At 50.8% G+C, this 15,883-nt stretch overlaps 1 protein-coding gene across 2 annotated transcripts in view; it reads left to right on the top strand.

Moving 5' to 3' along the window:
* The window catches only part of Ccdc60 (coiled-coil domain containing 60), a 161,063-nt gene that overhangs the window by 11,612 nt on the left and 133,568 nt on the right, over positions 1 to 15,883 (top strand). The window lies entirely within an intron of this gene.

The raw sequence follows: 15,883 nt of genomic DNA on the forward strand, positions 1-15,883 counted from the left end.
TTTAACAGCTGAGTCAACTCTCAGGGCCCAGAATACCACAAAAGGATTTATTAGAGTAGCTTTTACATAACAGGGTCTGGAGAGCTCAGAATGGCTAGCCACACTCTGGGATAGTAAACCCCTCCCCCAGTTCAGTTCCATCCACATAGCTGGATGCCTAAATAGTACCAATCTACCCATGAAGGTCCAGAAGCTCCCTGTGAGGTAGAGGGTGTAGCTGCTGCTATCCCTTCCATGTTAAAAAGCCAAAGAAAACCAGTAGGATGGTCTGTAAGGAAAGAAAGGCCCCTTACTCAGGAAGAAACAAAGGGAGGCAGGGGACACTGCTGATTCCCTTGGACCTCTTTGGGAGGGGATGTGGCCAGGGTACTTGAGATGAGACCCAGGGCCTTGTTTATGTGAAGCAAACACTACCCTACCTGTAACCCCACTCAGATTGCCCATGTGAAGAGAGGTCTTCCCTCCTCCCTCGCCCCTCCCAGGAAACACTCTCAACAGAAACACCCACAGGTGTGTCTGCCAGTCAGGATTAACCATCATCACCCCCAAGGGCAAGGTACTCCCTGTGCCTCAGTCTCCTCTCTCCCATGTAAACGATAACAGTTCCCACATGATTGATTTATTGGAAGGACTGATGGACGTAATGCTCAGAAACGTCCCCAGTGTAGAAGACGTGCTCTCTGGGGATAATCGCCTCTCTCTCTATTGCCGTGTAGGGATCAAAGCCAGTGGCCCACAAATACCAAGAATTAGAATGTTTAGGCGCTGACATTTCCAGAGATGACGGCTCCCCAGCTGTTTGTTTTATATGTATGCAGGAGAAGGCACCAAAAGGGTAATGCAGCAGCCGGCAATGTTCCCTTCCCGAGAGCCCTTGAAGCAAATGCCCAAAAGGTAATTAGCGCAGGGTTCTCACCTACGTTCCTGTGCTTATTAGCAGAACTTGTTGTCTGCTAATCAAGTCGCTCTCAGATATTTTTAGACCTTTGAAAGGAGGCATCTCAAGGCTCAGAGAAGGCACCAAGGAGTTTGGGAGAAGATCAACTCTGCTTCCTCACCACGGGACGGAAAGACCATGTGAGTTGGGGGCCAGACCACAGGGTCTGTGAAAGCAGGCAAAGGCAAGCCTGATCCTTCCTTAGTTTTTAGTGTTTTATTAGCGTATGTTAAATGTACATCCTAATGGGCTCTGTTGTGCTTTATTCATGTGTTCCTGATGTATCTCGGCCATATTCATCCCTGTTACCCTCTTATTGAACCTCCCTTCCTCTTGTCAAACGGCCTCTGCTCTCACATTAATGGGATGTGAGTGTGTTTAGCCCAGCGAGCTGTGCATGGCTGCCCCAGGACAGAGCTCATCATCGCCCTCCCTGGGACGTGGAATCGGCCATAAGGTCCCACCCTGAGGGGAGAACCTAGACAGTTAACCATTGATGTAGGTGGCAGACATTTCCCTCTGCATCACAGCCATCAGTAAGGCACACATTCCCGAAGAAAAGCTCTGGACCATGAGGAGGCACGCTGGTACACTCTCACTGTCACACTGCTGAAGAGAAGTGCCTCGAACAAATAGCTTCCACTCTTCAGTCCCCAGAAGACTCTGTAGCCTGCCCTTGTCCTGTAGGCTTTCCAGGGAGACGCTGGAAGACCAGCCCACCAGCCCTCCCAGATGCAAGGTTTCCCCTGTATGGTCCTTGCCTCCTTGGCTCTGTGGTCACAGCCCAGCATCACAGAAGCTGATGTGGAGGCAATTAATCACTTCCCAAATTCCTCCCTCCTGGTCCACTTTGCTTACCTTCCCATGGTAGCCAAGGCCTGTGGGACCATTTTTCTGCAGTGACCTTGGGGTCTTTTCTCTTCCTGTGTACCACTGAGTCACAGCATACCATCCGATCAATAGACCTCTAAGTCTCAGAACACCATGTGATCAACAGACCTCTAGGCCTCAAGACAACCCTATGAGGGAGGCAATGTCACTTCCGTTTTGCAGACAGGTCCCAGAGGGAAAAGGGGGGGGGGACTTGAATGGAGGTTGTGGTGATTCGAATAAGAATGGCCCCCATTGTGGAGCAGTGGTGGTGCACACCTTTAATCCCAGCACTCTGGGAGGCAGAGGCAGAGGCAGGCGGATTTCTGAGTTTGAGGCCAGCCTGGTCTACAGAGTGAGTTCCAGGACAGCCAGGGCTACACAGAAAACCCTGTCTTGAAAAAACAAAAACAACAAAACAAGACAAGACAAGAGCGACCCCCACAGGCTCATAGATTTGGATACTTAGTCATCAGGGAGCGGCACTACTTGAGAAGGCTTAGGAGGCGGGGCCTTGCTGAAGGAAGTGTGCATCACTGGGGGTGGACTTTGACATTTCCAAAGGTCAAGCCAGGCCCAGTGGCTCTCTTCCTGCTGCCTGTGGATCCAGAACTCTCAGCTACTCCTCTTGCACCAAGTCTGCCTATGTGCTGCCATGTTCCCTGCACCCCCGCAACTCTCCCCCCCCCCATGGATTGAACCTTTGAAATTGTAAGCCAGCCCTGATTAAATACTGCCTTTTAATAAGACACTTGCCTTGGCCATGGTGCCTCTAAATGTCAATAGGACAGTGACTAAGATAGAGGCCTGCTGTTCAGGGAGAGACCAACCCTTGAAACCAGGTCCTTCTGCTGGCAAAGGTCCACATGCCCCACCCCCGCCCCTGCCCCACTCCCCGTGGATGCTCACTGCCACCGGTCCCCTCTAGGGTCCCCTCTGGGGCAGAGGCTTGGCTTCGTTTTTGTTGAGTTTCTCCAAATTCAATTTCCGACTTTGTTCTCCCAGCCCGTGTCATCCCCATGACAAGTGATGGGCACATGGAGAGAGAAACCACCCTGACCACAGAACTCTTAGCCACAGGTGGCCGGGCTGTGGCTCCTCACGGACTGCTCTCCTCCTTCCTTTCTGGATCTCCATCTGGCCCTTGTCTGCTTGGGAGGGACTACAGCCTCTTCTGGGGCTTTAAAAGGACCAGGGTTTAATCCGCAGCGGGGGTCTGGATGGAAGAGAGGGGACGCCAGGCAGAGGCCAAGTGTCCCCTAAGCAGCCAGTGGCAGCCAGCCCAGAGTCGGAGGAACAGGAAAGTACTGCTTCCCAGGAAGCAAAAGGCTGTATTTATTTCCCAGGAGTGTGTGAGAGCTGAGCCTTAATCTTAAATCAATCTCTCCCTCCCCTGCCCTCTTTCTCTCTTTCTCTCCTTCTCTGTCTCTCTGTCTCTGTCTCTCTCCCTCTCCTCCCTCCCTTCCTCACCCCTCCCTCCTTTCCTCACCCCTCCTCCTTTCTCACCCCGTGTCATTGTAACAATGAAGAACAATACATCAAGTATCCCTTTTCCTCTCTTAGCTTAATTAGCTTAATTAATTGTTTCAACAATCTCATACAGTTAAAAAGAGGGAGACACAGAGAAGCCAAGCTGGCCTTTTGGACAAAGGACCCAGTGTTTCAGACCTACTGCTAAGCAACCCCCTGCACCACCTCTCAGATACATGAATGCCCTTTCTTACACCGGGGACTGTGGTGGGCATCTGTCTGTAACTGAGTACCTCGGGTAAACAGATCATTAGGCAAGACTGATAACAGAGAGGCAGAGGCGGAGAGGCATCGTGTCAGCAGTGAAGGATAGGGCTGCCAGCCCTGTGGTCTCAGGGAAGAGCCTGGCCTCTGGGCTTCTTGGCATCAGTGGCCCCTTGCTGAAGGTTACCTTTCTGCTTTTTTACAAAGGAGAAAGGAGAAGACTTCCTTGAGAGCACTTCATGGAGTGCAGGGCTGCCTGCTGAGGGGCTGAGGCGGGGGGGGGGGGGGGGGGGTTGACAAAGAACTTGATCACAAGGCCTCAAAGTTGACCTACAGGCAGTGTTACTGTAGATATTTTCTTCATTTTATACAGCCTGGTCCCCAGCGAAGCACAGCACAGACTTTGGGGTTGGGGGGTGGGAGGGGGTGGGAGTGGGTGCCACAGGCCCAGAGGATTCAGTCAGAACTGGGGCGGGGCACAAGCTCACCCAGGGAGGGGCCTTGTGCTCTTCTTCGGGGTCAGGAAGTTTTTGGGCACTGACTTTGTGCCCAGGTGCAGAATGGAAGCCAACAGAGACCAAAAGAAAGAATCCTCTCTTGGATTGTGAAAAGCAGAGCAGTCACTCTAAACTGACTGCTCAAACTTGTTGGCACCCCCTCCACCACCACCCCCCCAGTTCTTTGAATAGCTGATGCAGGGGAATGAGCTACTTCTGCATGTTACTGCGGCCGAAACCTGGGCAGAATCAGCATAGAAAGGTAGGGGGAGATTTCTGCTCACACTTTCAGAGAGATTTCCTCCACCACCGCGGGGAGGGCATGTGGAAAGACAAGTCAGAGGGTCCCCCTCAGAACTGGGTCTGTGAGCCGCCTATGCCCACCCCCAGGATGGGCCCCACCTCCGAAAGCCTCCACTGTTCTTAAAGCAGATTCACCAGCTTGGGGTGGGGGGTGGGAGTGTGTGTGTCAAGCTTACCAAACAGGAGCTGAGCCAGTCAGTGGGTGACAGTTGGATCCCAACCCTACCAGAAAGTCATAAAGCGATGGCATCTGGCCCACTTCCTGTTTAACACAGCTGGAAGGAAGGGCTAGTGTTTGGCACACCAGGAGTCCTGCCTGTGGAGTCTTTCAGATGACTAAATCAGCTCTCAGAATCTCAGTGTCCTCATCTGCAAAATGGGGCTAAGAGTTAGTCCCTCCTTGAGGTAGCCTTGGGTAACTAAGATAACCTGGTCCTTTTGTAGATCCAGGCTGGGTACCCAGAGTAAGCATTGGTTCTTATGTGTACTTTGAACTCCGAAGTATTTTGTTGGGACCAGAGGCAAATAGATCAGCAAGTTCTTCTCTTTCTTTCATTGTCTTTTCTGAAACAGGGTATCACTGTGTATATAGCCTTGGCTTTCCTGGAAGTCACTATATAGACCAGGCTGGCCTTGAACTCACATGAATCTGTCCACCTTTGCCTCCTGACTGCTGGAATCAAAGGTGTGCATCACCACACCCACTGCAAGTTCCATTGAAGAAACTATCTCTGACTCTCTCATGATCTCTCTTTCTCTCCCCAACCCTTTGGGGTGCTGCAGTCACAGCGCTCACCACACGCTGCCTGCCTGTCCCTGGAATAGAGGCTGCCATTAATGATCACCCAGCCCACAGCCATCTCCAGGTCGCTTACTGCTTAATTAACCTTTAGATTGCTGTAACCCAGCACTCAACAGAAATGGCTCAGGAGAGGAAAGGTTTGACCACAGGAGTCTGCAGCTGATGGCTCATTTCTTCACCTATGGGAGGGCCCTGCATTGAGGAAGGAAGGGATGTCTGCCATCTTCTTTCTCACCCCTGGTAGCTGCTTCTGGTCATCCGCGGCGGCCATACCACTGTCGCACCACCAGCTGTGTTGGTGGCTGTGGCGGATGCAGTTTGGAGAGAAAGGGTCCATTTTAGCCTGCTGCTTCAAAGGGCAGAAGATCTTGTCGCATTCACAGGAGCAGCCGGTGACAGCAGGAGTGGGAGGGGCGTACATCTGCCAGCCAAGGTTGAAGCAGAGGGGTCAGCCAGCGCCCAGACTGCCTGGAACCCCCCAGCCCTGCCCGCTTGGCTAACTAGGCCCTGTGTCCCATCAGCACAATGTTGAGGGAAGTCCTCCTCTCTTTCCGCCTGTCTGGAAAAGCTTTTCCTTTGCTGACAGCTGTGAGGGGCATTTTTGCCGGCTCTCGTCAGACTATAGTGAGCTCGCGTGAGGGGCGTGGGTGGGTGGGTGGGGGTTGGTACCATGTTTCTTTAAAGGTGCCATTCCGTTGTTCTGTGCATTTGTTTTATAGTTCCTAAATAACTCCTTGTTCTGGACTTTTCTCCTCTTTAGGCTTCTGCCTCCACATCTCTCCAGCAACTTTAAAATTACAAGTCTTTACTTTTATCTCCCCCCCCCCCCCATCTGTCTTACTAGGAACATAAGTGGCCCCCTCACGCCCTCTCTTTCTTAGAAACGTCAGTGTTTAGCCACCAGGGGTTTCTGTGAGGAGTTCTCTCTCGAGGCTTCCCCCTTTGCTCTTATTGTTGTTCAATTAATCTGCTTTATTGGGGGTGGGGGGTGGGAGAGGGGAGCAGTGTATATGTTCTTGTGTGAGTGTGTGTGAATGTGTGTATGAGTGTGTTTGTGTGTGTGTGTATGTGTGAGTATGTATGTGTATGAGTATGTGTGTGTGAGTGTGTATTGTGAGTATGTATGTGTGCATGTATGTGTATGAGTATGTGTGTGTGTGAATGTGTATTGTAAGTATGTGTGTGTGTATATGTGAGTGTGTATTGTGAGTATGTGCGTATGTGTGTGAGTGTAAGTGTGCGTGAATGTGTATTGTGAGTGTGTGTGTTTGTATATGTGTATATGTGTGTGAGTATGTATGTGTGAGTATATGTGTTTATGTATGATTGGATGTACACAGGCACACATGCATGTGTGGAGGGCCAGAAGTCAGCATCAAGTGTCTTTCCCTAGAACTTTCCACCTTCTTAAATTTTTGTGGGGAGCACTGGGTCTCTCACTTGTGTCAAAACTTCCGAGTCTGTGGAGACCTCGACCGACTGGCAGGCCCGGAGGATTGCCTCATCTCTGCCCCATCACTCTAAGGTTACAGACCTGTGCTACCATGCCAGCTTTTACGTGGCCGATGGGGATCTGAACTCAGGTCTTTGTGCCTGTGCAGCGGCCATCTTACCCTGAGCCATCTCCCCAGCTCTGATCCACTTATTCGTAGCCATCTTTTCAAACTATAACTTCCACCAGAATGCACATGCGTGCGTACGCACACACGCCTAGGTTCTGCAGCTTAATAAGGTATGACAAATACATGTGCCCATGTAACTGACACTCAACCCAATACAGAACACTTGTAAACCTCAGGATCACACACACACACACACACACACACACGCCTCCCCTGACCCTAGCCAGACACCATCCACACTGTATGGCTGAGGGCCGTGTCTCCCGGTGGGTGATGAGATTGTTGTGGTCCATGTGGCTGCCCCTCCCATCCCACATGTGTCTGAGACCCACCCACGTGAACAAACATGTCAGACTGTGCTCGCTTTCATTTCTAAGTTGTACTCGGGGTTGTGAACGTGACAGACTTTCTCCATTCGCCTGGTGATTGAGTTTGAGCCCCTCCTTGTGTCTTTTAAATCTAAAAAAAAAAAAAAAAAAATGCTCCTAGCCATTTGCTGGTGCATCTTATGCAGGATGCTCTGGTGAGCAGAGCAGGGTGTCAGCCCTGGTGTAAACCAGGAGCCCAGGAGCTCACACTCCTGTCGGGTAAGCCATTCCAAGCAGGGTGAGCGGGACAGAAATAGCAGACACAGGATGCCATGGGAGCAAACATCTGGAAGGGTGACTCCAGCCAGTGCTTCAGGAAGGGCTCCAGCAGAAGCCTGGAGAAGAGGATCAGAGATGGGGTGGGGGTCGGGGATGGGGGTGGGGAGTGGGGGTGGGGGTGACCAGGAGAGAATGAGGGGAAGATTAAAGCATGCCCCCCCCCCCGGGGTGTGCAGAAAACTCTGCAGCCGTGGAAAACACACGGAAGCTGACACTTCACCACTTGTCCACCCCACACGGGGAGGCAGGCATCGTGACAGGCAGATCTCAGGCATATCATTTCATCGAATCCTCAGGACAACCGTGAGGACCGCATTAAGCTCCGTTTGATAACTGAGGGGTCTGACTCAGGAAGATGTGGCGACCCATCTCCCTCAGGCGGTGCCATGGGCAATCCTAGTAGGACCCAACCCTGAGGACAATCCTGATTAAGCTGACCGGGGCTGTGGCGGGCCGTTGGCAGGATTGTGGTAGCATGGAGCCAGAGTGACACGCCCTTGGCCCATAATTTAACCCACCGAATGTACACAGACAGCTTTTGCTGGGTTAGCCAGAAACAGCCGAGCAAGCATCTCAGCAAAACTTCTGTCTGCCCTCACTTGCACCTCCGTCGTCGGAAGCAGAAATAAAGAGGCTCGTCTCTGCCCGGCCCTGGCCAGGAGGCCCTCCCTCTAAATCTGTAAAAGTAGCATTTGGGGTTTGGAGTTATGCTTGGTCAAAGGCAAGGGTTTTAAAGAAAGTGGGATCAAGGGAGCGGAGGGGGTCTGCGGGGTAGGGCTCAGCCATTAACAACCCTTAGGAAGTTCAGATCCCGGCATAGGCTCAGAATCTAGATGCCAGGGAGACAGAGACAGGAGGATCCCTGGGGCTCGCTGGTTGGCCAGTTTAGTAGAATCAAATGGCCCTCCTGTCCCAGTGAGGTACCCTGTCTGAAGGAGAAAGTGGATGGCTCTTGAGGAGCCTATAGAGGGCAGTATTCCTGTTAAACTGTGGCATACACCTTCAGACTTTCAAACCCCTGGGCCCGCAACCATGAAAATGCGCCTGAAATTGAGTCTGTCCTCATTAGCTACTGAAGACTTTGAACTCCAGTGGAGTTGGCGGAGCCCAATCCCTCCTGCCCTCTTTTCAGCACTGGGGAGCTTTTCGCATAATTACCAGGAGCCTGTGGACGTCCAAACCTTAGGTTTCCATGGTGACTCCCTCACGCAGCAGACGCGGCCCCAGGTAAAGCAGCGGAGGGTGGGTTCCCGCCATCTTACTTTTAATGGCTCAAATTTAATTGGCACTAATGGTGCCTCTGCCACCCGGGATCCTCTCATCACTTCCGAGCCCTCTTCCCCCTCTTTGCTTCCTCTCATCCCAGAAAGAAGGGGGGAGGGCGGGGAATGAGCAACCTGTTTTCTCGGAGAGCTCGGTAATAGGGCGAGGTAGTCCCCACACTGGGGTCCCTGGCAGCCTGTCCCATGGAGGCTGCAGAGCAGGCACACCAGAGAGAAGACCCAGTCTGGCAGGCTGGCACGGGATGAAAGCTACAAGCCTGACCTTATATGGGGCACTCTTCGTCTAGGCTGAGGCCTGAGAAGTCACCATATTTGGAGAGCAAGGACCTGAGGTGGAGACTTTCAGAAAGATTTACAAGGCAAAAAGGGCTGAGTCCGTCTCCTGGAGTCTCCTGTTCCCTAGGAAGGGAAAACGTCCAGCAGAGGTTTGGCAGTTGGGGTCGGGTACCGGGTGTCTTCCGGTTCTGTTGCATTGAAAACACACATACACTGCTCTTTCTCACAACATGTACTCCCATTCTCACACATATATGCTCTCTGTGATACACACTTGCTCACATACATGCTCATACATACACACATGCCACGCTCACACATGCACACATATGTTCATATACATGTTCACTTATGCTCTCACACAAACAATGCTCTCTCACACACATATATGCTCTCTGTCATACACACTTGCTCACACATTCTTATATACACACACATGCTCACACATGCACACATATGTTCATATACATGTTCACATATGCTCTCACACACAATGCTCTCTTTCTCACAACATGTACTCATATTCTCTCACACATATATGCTCTTTGTCATCCACATTTGCTCACACACATGCTCATACTCACACATGCTCACACATGCTAAATACACACATGCTCACACATACACACATATGTTCATATACCTGCTCACACAAGCTCACATACATCCAGGCTCTCTCACAACATAGCCTCATATACACTCTCTTACACATACATGCTTTCTGTCTCTCACACACACATGCACTCTCACACACATCCCTCTGCACTCTTATACACATCCACACACTGGCATTACTAAATGCTCCCCGCATTTTTGTGGGAGAGGCTCTAAGGCTATCAGAACATAAAGCCAGACCAACCCTCGCAAGCTGCCTCAAGCTCCCAGGAATCGCCCTTGCCTGACAAAGGCTGACAAGAGGTGTTAAGACCACAGGGGAGGGGCTGGAAAGATGGCTCAGTGGTTAGCAGCTCTGTCTTCAGAGAGCCAGGTGGAGTTCCTGGTACCCACATGACAGCTCCCAACCATCTCTAAGTCCAGGTCTGGGGGTGTGGTGCTCTCTTCTGACCTCCATGGGTACCAGGCACTCAGGCAGTGCATATGGTGCCTACACGCTCATGACAGGCAGACACGCACATACACAAGACAAAATACAAAAACCTAAAAACTTTAAAAGACCGTGGATGAGTTTCTCTTTCGCTGTGCAACCACAAGCATCTACTCTGCCTCTCTGAGCCTTAGCATTTCTCTCTCTCTTTTTTATTCGATTTATTCTTTATTTACATTTCAAATGATTTCCCCTGCCCTGGATCCCCCATCCCCCAAAGTCCCATAAGCCCTCTTCCCTCCCCCTGTTCCCCAATCCACCCCTTCCCACTTCCCTGCCCTGGTATTCCCCTACACTGCTGCACTGAGCCTTTCCAAGACCAGGGGCCACTCCTTCCTTCTTTTGGGGCATCATTTGGTAATTGAATTGTGTCTTGGGTATTCCAACCTTCTAGGCTAATATCCGTTTATCAGTGAGTGCATACCATGAGTGTTCTTTTGAGACTGGGTTACCTCACTTAGGATGATGTTCTCTAGTTCCATCCATTTGTCTAAGAATTTCATGAATTCATTGTTTCTAATGGCTAAATAGTACTCCATTGTGTATATATACTAAATTTTCTGTATCCATTTCTCCATTGAGGGACATCTGGGTTCTTTCCAGCTTCTGAGCCTTAGCATTCTCATCCATTAACTGAGAACAGTAACAGAATGTACCTTATAGGGTTCTTACAAAGATAGATGGAGGAATCTGGGTTTGATTGGTGATGTCTGCTAATCCCGGCTTCTAGCCCAGTGGTGGCACAGAGCGAGTGCTACAAGTGGTTGTTGAATGAGTGTTTGTGATTAAAGGGGGAGAGGGGTTCAGAGGCCTGTCTAGGGCATTGGAAAGTATGTGGATCACCTAGAGCCCAGTTTCTAAATGCAAGAAGTTCAGATTTAATCGTCATTAAGACCCAGTCAGGAAACACTGTGAATGAGGAATCACTGGGAGGACAAGGACACAAATGTCTCGAGGGCACAAATGTCCTGCCACCCCAGGGCGAGCCTGAAGCCCAGCTGGAGAAAGTGGCCATCCGACCCATTTCAACCTGCTGGAACCTGTCAGACATCCCGTCCAGGCACCCACTTCGCCCTTGCTCTTAGTTTGCCACAAATAATACAATCAAATTTTCAAGTTCAGTGCCTCTCCAAGCCACAGACTCCACAGTGAGTTAAGGAACACGTCTCAAATAAAATCACCGCACTGTTATTAAATTCTTGGCCAAGTCTCTCAGTGCCCACGACACGCCGGGCGTCTGGGACGGAGGCTCAGGTTGTCACTGTAATGAATTGCCATGCTCACTCAGGCTTAGGAGAGGGCACAGAACACTGTGTCTGCTTGAGAGAAGATGTACCTCACAGAGGTGACACCTTGTACCTCGTTTACAAGGCAATGATCCCCAAATGCTTGTCACAGTTGGGTGGGTGACAAAGGGCCCCTCTCACAAAGGGCTCCTACAGACTATTCTGCAGGGTCGGTGGGAGGAGCCTGTACCCTGTCAGGCCAGTCTCCAGCATCAGCAGCCTCAGGCTTGAAGGGTGGTATGCAGACTTAGGTTAGAACTACTGCAGGCTGTAAGTACAAGGGACTTTTGTCAAAAATCATTCTCTCTATCTCAATGTCTGGTTTGGAACATGTGAGCAGTTTCGTTGCTGTGAACCCTGGCCACCGGACCTACTGGGCTCTCCCTACAAAATCTTAGTTGTTGCGATGTCGATCCTCACCCTTGTCTGTGGGCAGCCATTGTGTTGGAGCAGGTTCTTTCTGTTTGGGAATAAGGTGCTCGAGACAGTTCACACACGCAAAACCACACCGGGTCTCTAGACAGTTTCTGCGCGCGCCCGCTGCTTGTGGGAGGAAGGTTTGAATGGCGGAGAACCTGAGCATCTGCTTCCAGGGCCTAAACCTTCAACCTCGCTTCCAACCTGTTCCCAGAGCTGAACTGGAGATGAGATTCACTGAACAGTCACGGAAGGGAGGAGATAGTGGGTGCAGGCATAGAAGGATGAAGGGAAGGATGATCTGGTAGAGCGTGGGCAGATGAGGGAAGGGACAGGTAGAGGATGGAGCGAGGGAAGAGGGGAGGGTGAGTGAGGGGAACACAGACAGACAGAGTCTGTGAAATCAGAGCAAAACAAAACCAAAAAACCCAACTCATACCCAGATCCTGAGCAGCTCTGCATTCCGGCCCCAGGGTCTCTCCTTCCTCAAGGAATACGTTTTCCTGGAGAGAGGCCACAATGCCAGGAGCATCGGTGCATACCCATAACTCCAGCTGACGGGGAGCTGAGGCGGGGGATTATGAGTTCAAGGTAAACAAACAGAAGGCTAGCGTTCGCGAGATGGCTCAGTCCTTGCTTGAAGTGTTTGCTTTGCAGACATTGGGCCTGAACTCGGATCCTCCGACACCCAGATAAAAAGCTAGGCATGGTGGCATTGTGCCGGTTAAACCAGTGCCCAGGAGGTAGAAACAGGCAGAATGTTTCAGGCGTGTGGGCCAGCAAGTGCAAACCAGATGGACAAGCTCCCAGTTGAGTGAGAGGGCCTGCCTCAGAAAACACACTGTGTGGCTCTGAGTAAGCGCCTCAGCTCCTCCAAGCATCCTTTCCCTCACCTGAACATGTGAACTTTTATTTACTGGACAAATGGTGCACTCTAGATCCAGTGAAAACCCCTTTCTCAAAAGATAGGGTAGGGGTAATTGTGGAAGACACCTGGCATCCACCTCTGTCCCATGGGTGCAAACACACACAGCCACACACCTGCATGTACACACAGACACATAAACATGCACAAATAATAACAAGGTAGATATGGGTATAGTGGACCCCCCCCCTGCAGCAAGGTCCCCTCAGTACCTCTGCTTTGATTCACAACAAGAGAGCGTGGAATCAAACTCAGGGCAGTGCAGCCCCAAAGCCTGTCCACTTTATCTCTGCCCATTCTCTCCCATCCCACGCTAACCATAACCACAGGCTCTGGGGCACGTCGCCAGGAAGCATAGAGAAGAGTCCGCCACACACCAGCACTGTGCAAAGGGCCTCCACTAATCTCACACCACGCCCCTGTCCTTCAGACACACTGGCTCAGAACCATCCTAGGCCAATCGGCCTCCAAGAGGCTTCGTTCATGCCCTTATCCAACATGGTGCCCGCCTCCCAAGGCAGAGCCCACCCTTGTTCCCATTCCAGTAAGCAACAAGAGGATTGCTGAAATTGATTTCCTCTACCAAAGTCTGCAAGACACGAAGCCAGATCGCGTGACATACTGAGACTTCTGTTCAGGCCAGCTCAACACAGGTTTCTAGTAAGTATCTCTGCTGGACACGTGCTGGACACCAAACCCATGCATGGGATCTTGGCTCTGCACACACCAGACAAGTCACAGGCCTGAGAGACTGGCGACAATAAATAGCCCAAAGCCAAACTCATCTCAGTGGGGGGGGGGGGGGACCAGGGTCAGGGACTCAGGACCACCAGTTCCTTACTTTTCTAGATCACCTCCCACCCAACTCTTCCTGGCTTGGCTGTGTTGGATGGTATTGAGGAGAGGTAAGGGAAGAGGATACACAGAGACAGAGCAAGCCCATGTCAGACCTTCACTAGCATGCTAAAAATAGCTGATGCACATGGCCACAGATCATGAAACACACATGCCAACATCACAGCCTTACACAAAGTCCTGCAAGTCACTCACAATTCAGCTTACATGAGATTTTTTTAAAAAAAAAAAATAAAAGTATTGTGATCCAAGTGGAGTGGACCCAAATGCTTTGGGCTACAGGTACCCAGGAGATGTGAGGAGGGCGGGGCTGGACTGAAGACTAGCTGGGAGCCACTGGCAGCCTCATTGTCACTAAGATCTTCACAGGGAAACCAGAGGGCACAGAGCCCTGCTGTGGGCTTTGTGGGGGTCCATGGCCCATCATGGCAGGGTGGCTTCAAGTCTCACTTAATCCTTACCATGGTTCCATGAACTAGACACTGGGATCAGCACACTGTCGCTGGCACATAGTAGGACCTCAGAGAAATCATATTCAGACGAGAGTTCTTCTGGAAAGCATGTGGAATGAACTACGCAAACAGCCCCGATGGATGGAGATTGACCCACCACAGCCAGGCCCGGAGATTCACACCCACTGCCTTGTGGAGGCTGCCAGAGCTTTCGGGGTGGCGGTTATTCTGAACCAACCCAGGAAAGCTACCAGAGCAGGGGACTTGTATCTCGACTTTGAAGCTAGCCAGGCTCCTCTGGGGTCTAAATTCCCTGCACAGATTGAAAAGTAAAGGTTTCATCCCAGTGACTGCCAACATTCCCACCTCAGAAATGGGCCCGGGAGAACATGGTCAAGAGCCGGAATGCTGACAACCCAGGTCATTCCCCATGAATATCGACCCTCTAGAGATGGCTAGAGCACTCAGGAGCTTTCTAGAGGTGTTTCAAGTATTTGATCTTGATCTACAGATGCCAGCTTTGTTTTATGCTCTGAAGAGAATAGCCAGGGCTGTTGGGAAAAGCCATGCAGGAAATGGTTCCCGCTGGCTCCTGAGACCCCACTACACCTATCCAGGTAGTACAGCCAGAGCAACTATGAAGAGGGCGTTTACAACAGAGGGATTGGCAAGCACCACCAACGCCGCCGCCCGCCGCCACTACTGCTTCTTTTCTTCTTCCCCTTCCTCTTCCTCTTCTTCTTCCTCTTCTTTCTCTTCTTCCTCTTCCTCCTCCTCCTTCTCTTCTTCTCCCTCCTCCTCCTCATTCTCTTCCTACTACCACTCCTCTTCTCCAGAAAGCAGGTCATTAAACATTTACTAGCATTTATTGATTAACTCTTGGCAATAAAGGACATCAAAAACTCAAGAGATATAGCAAAGAGGTCTTCCCTCCCCCAGTCTAGACTTTGATGGATGCAGTTCTCGCAGTGGGGAGTGGGGTCCCAGCACAGCTGATAGCAGAAAGCAAGAGGCATCTCAGTGTTATACAGATTTGCAACATGAATCTCACAACTGATAAACAATGCACTTTAAATTCCCTCTGTCCCTTTCATGATATAGAGTAGAGAGCACCTCTGCGTGTGGCCAGTTTGATCTTTGGCACCTTTTGTGCCTGTCTCTCTCTTAACCGTGCACCACCAGGCCTAGAGCTCAGAGCCTGTGCAGGCCAGGGTCTGGCTGTAAGCAAAGGGACTGCTGGTCTCTCATGGTTCCGTCTCCTCTTATACCTTTCTGCTCCTGCCAGTGACAGTTTTCTTCATAACCATACAGCATTGGCATTGCTTCTCCTTCTACCAGTTTTAAAAAATATTTACTAGTGTATGCTCATCATACAAAGCGACAGGTTTCTTAATGATGGAAACTACAAAGTTTGGACTGTGTTCCGTCCCCGGTTCCCTCTCCTGCTCCCCATCCCCACCCCTGCTTGTCCCCTGAACAGAATTGTTCTTGAAATTCATGTGTGTATCTGTGTGTTGACTATAGACATGAGAGTGCAGGAGCCCATGGTGGCCAGAAGAGGGCATCAGATCCTCTGGACCTGGCATTACAGGCAGTTGTGGAAGGCCTGAAATGGGCGTTTTCCAGCTCCCTCTCTAATCTCAGCTGTTAAACAGTCCTCTTGTTTCATGGTGTGGTGTGTGTGTGTGTGTGTGTGTGTGTGTGTGTGTGTGTGAGAGAGAGAGAGAGAGAGAGAGAGAGAGAGAGAGAGATGCAGTTCTGTTCTTCTGAATCTGAGGATAGCACTGCGCAGTTCCATCTATTTTCTTGAAAATGACGGGATTTTGTTCTTTAAGGTCTTAAATGACTCCGCTTAAAGACAAATACAAAGCA

Source organism: Apodemus sylvaticus, chromosome 22 (genome assembly GCF_947179515.1).
Source record: "Apodemus sylvaticus chromosome 22, mApoSyl1.1, whole genome shotgun sequence".
Lineage (NCBI taxonomy): Eukaryota > Metazoa > Chordata > Mammalia > Rodentia > Muridae > Apodemus > Apodemus sylvaticus.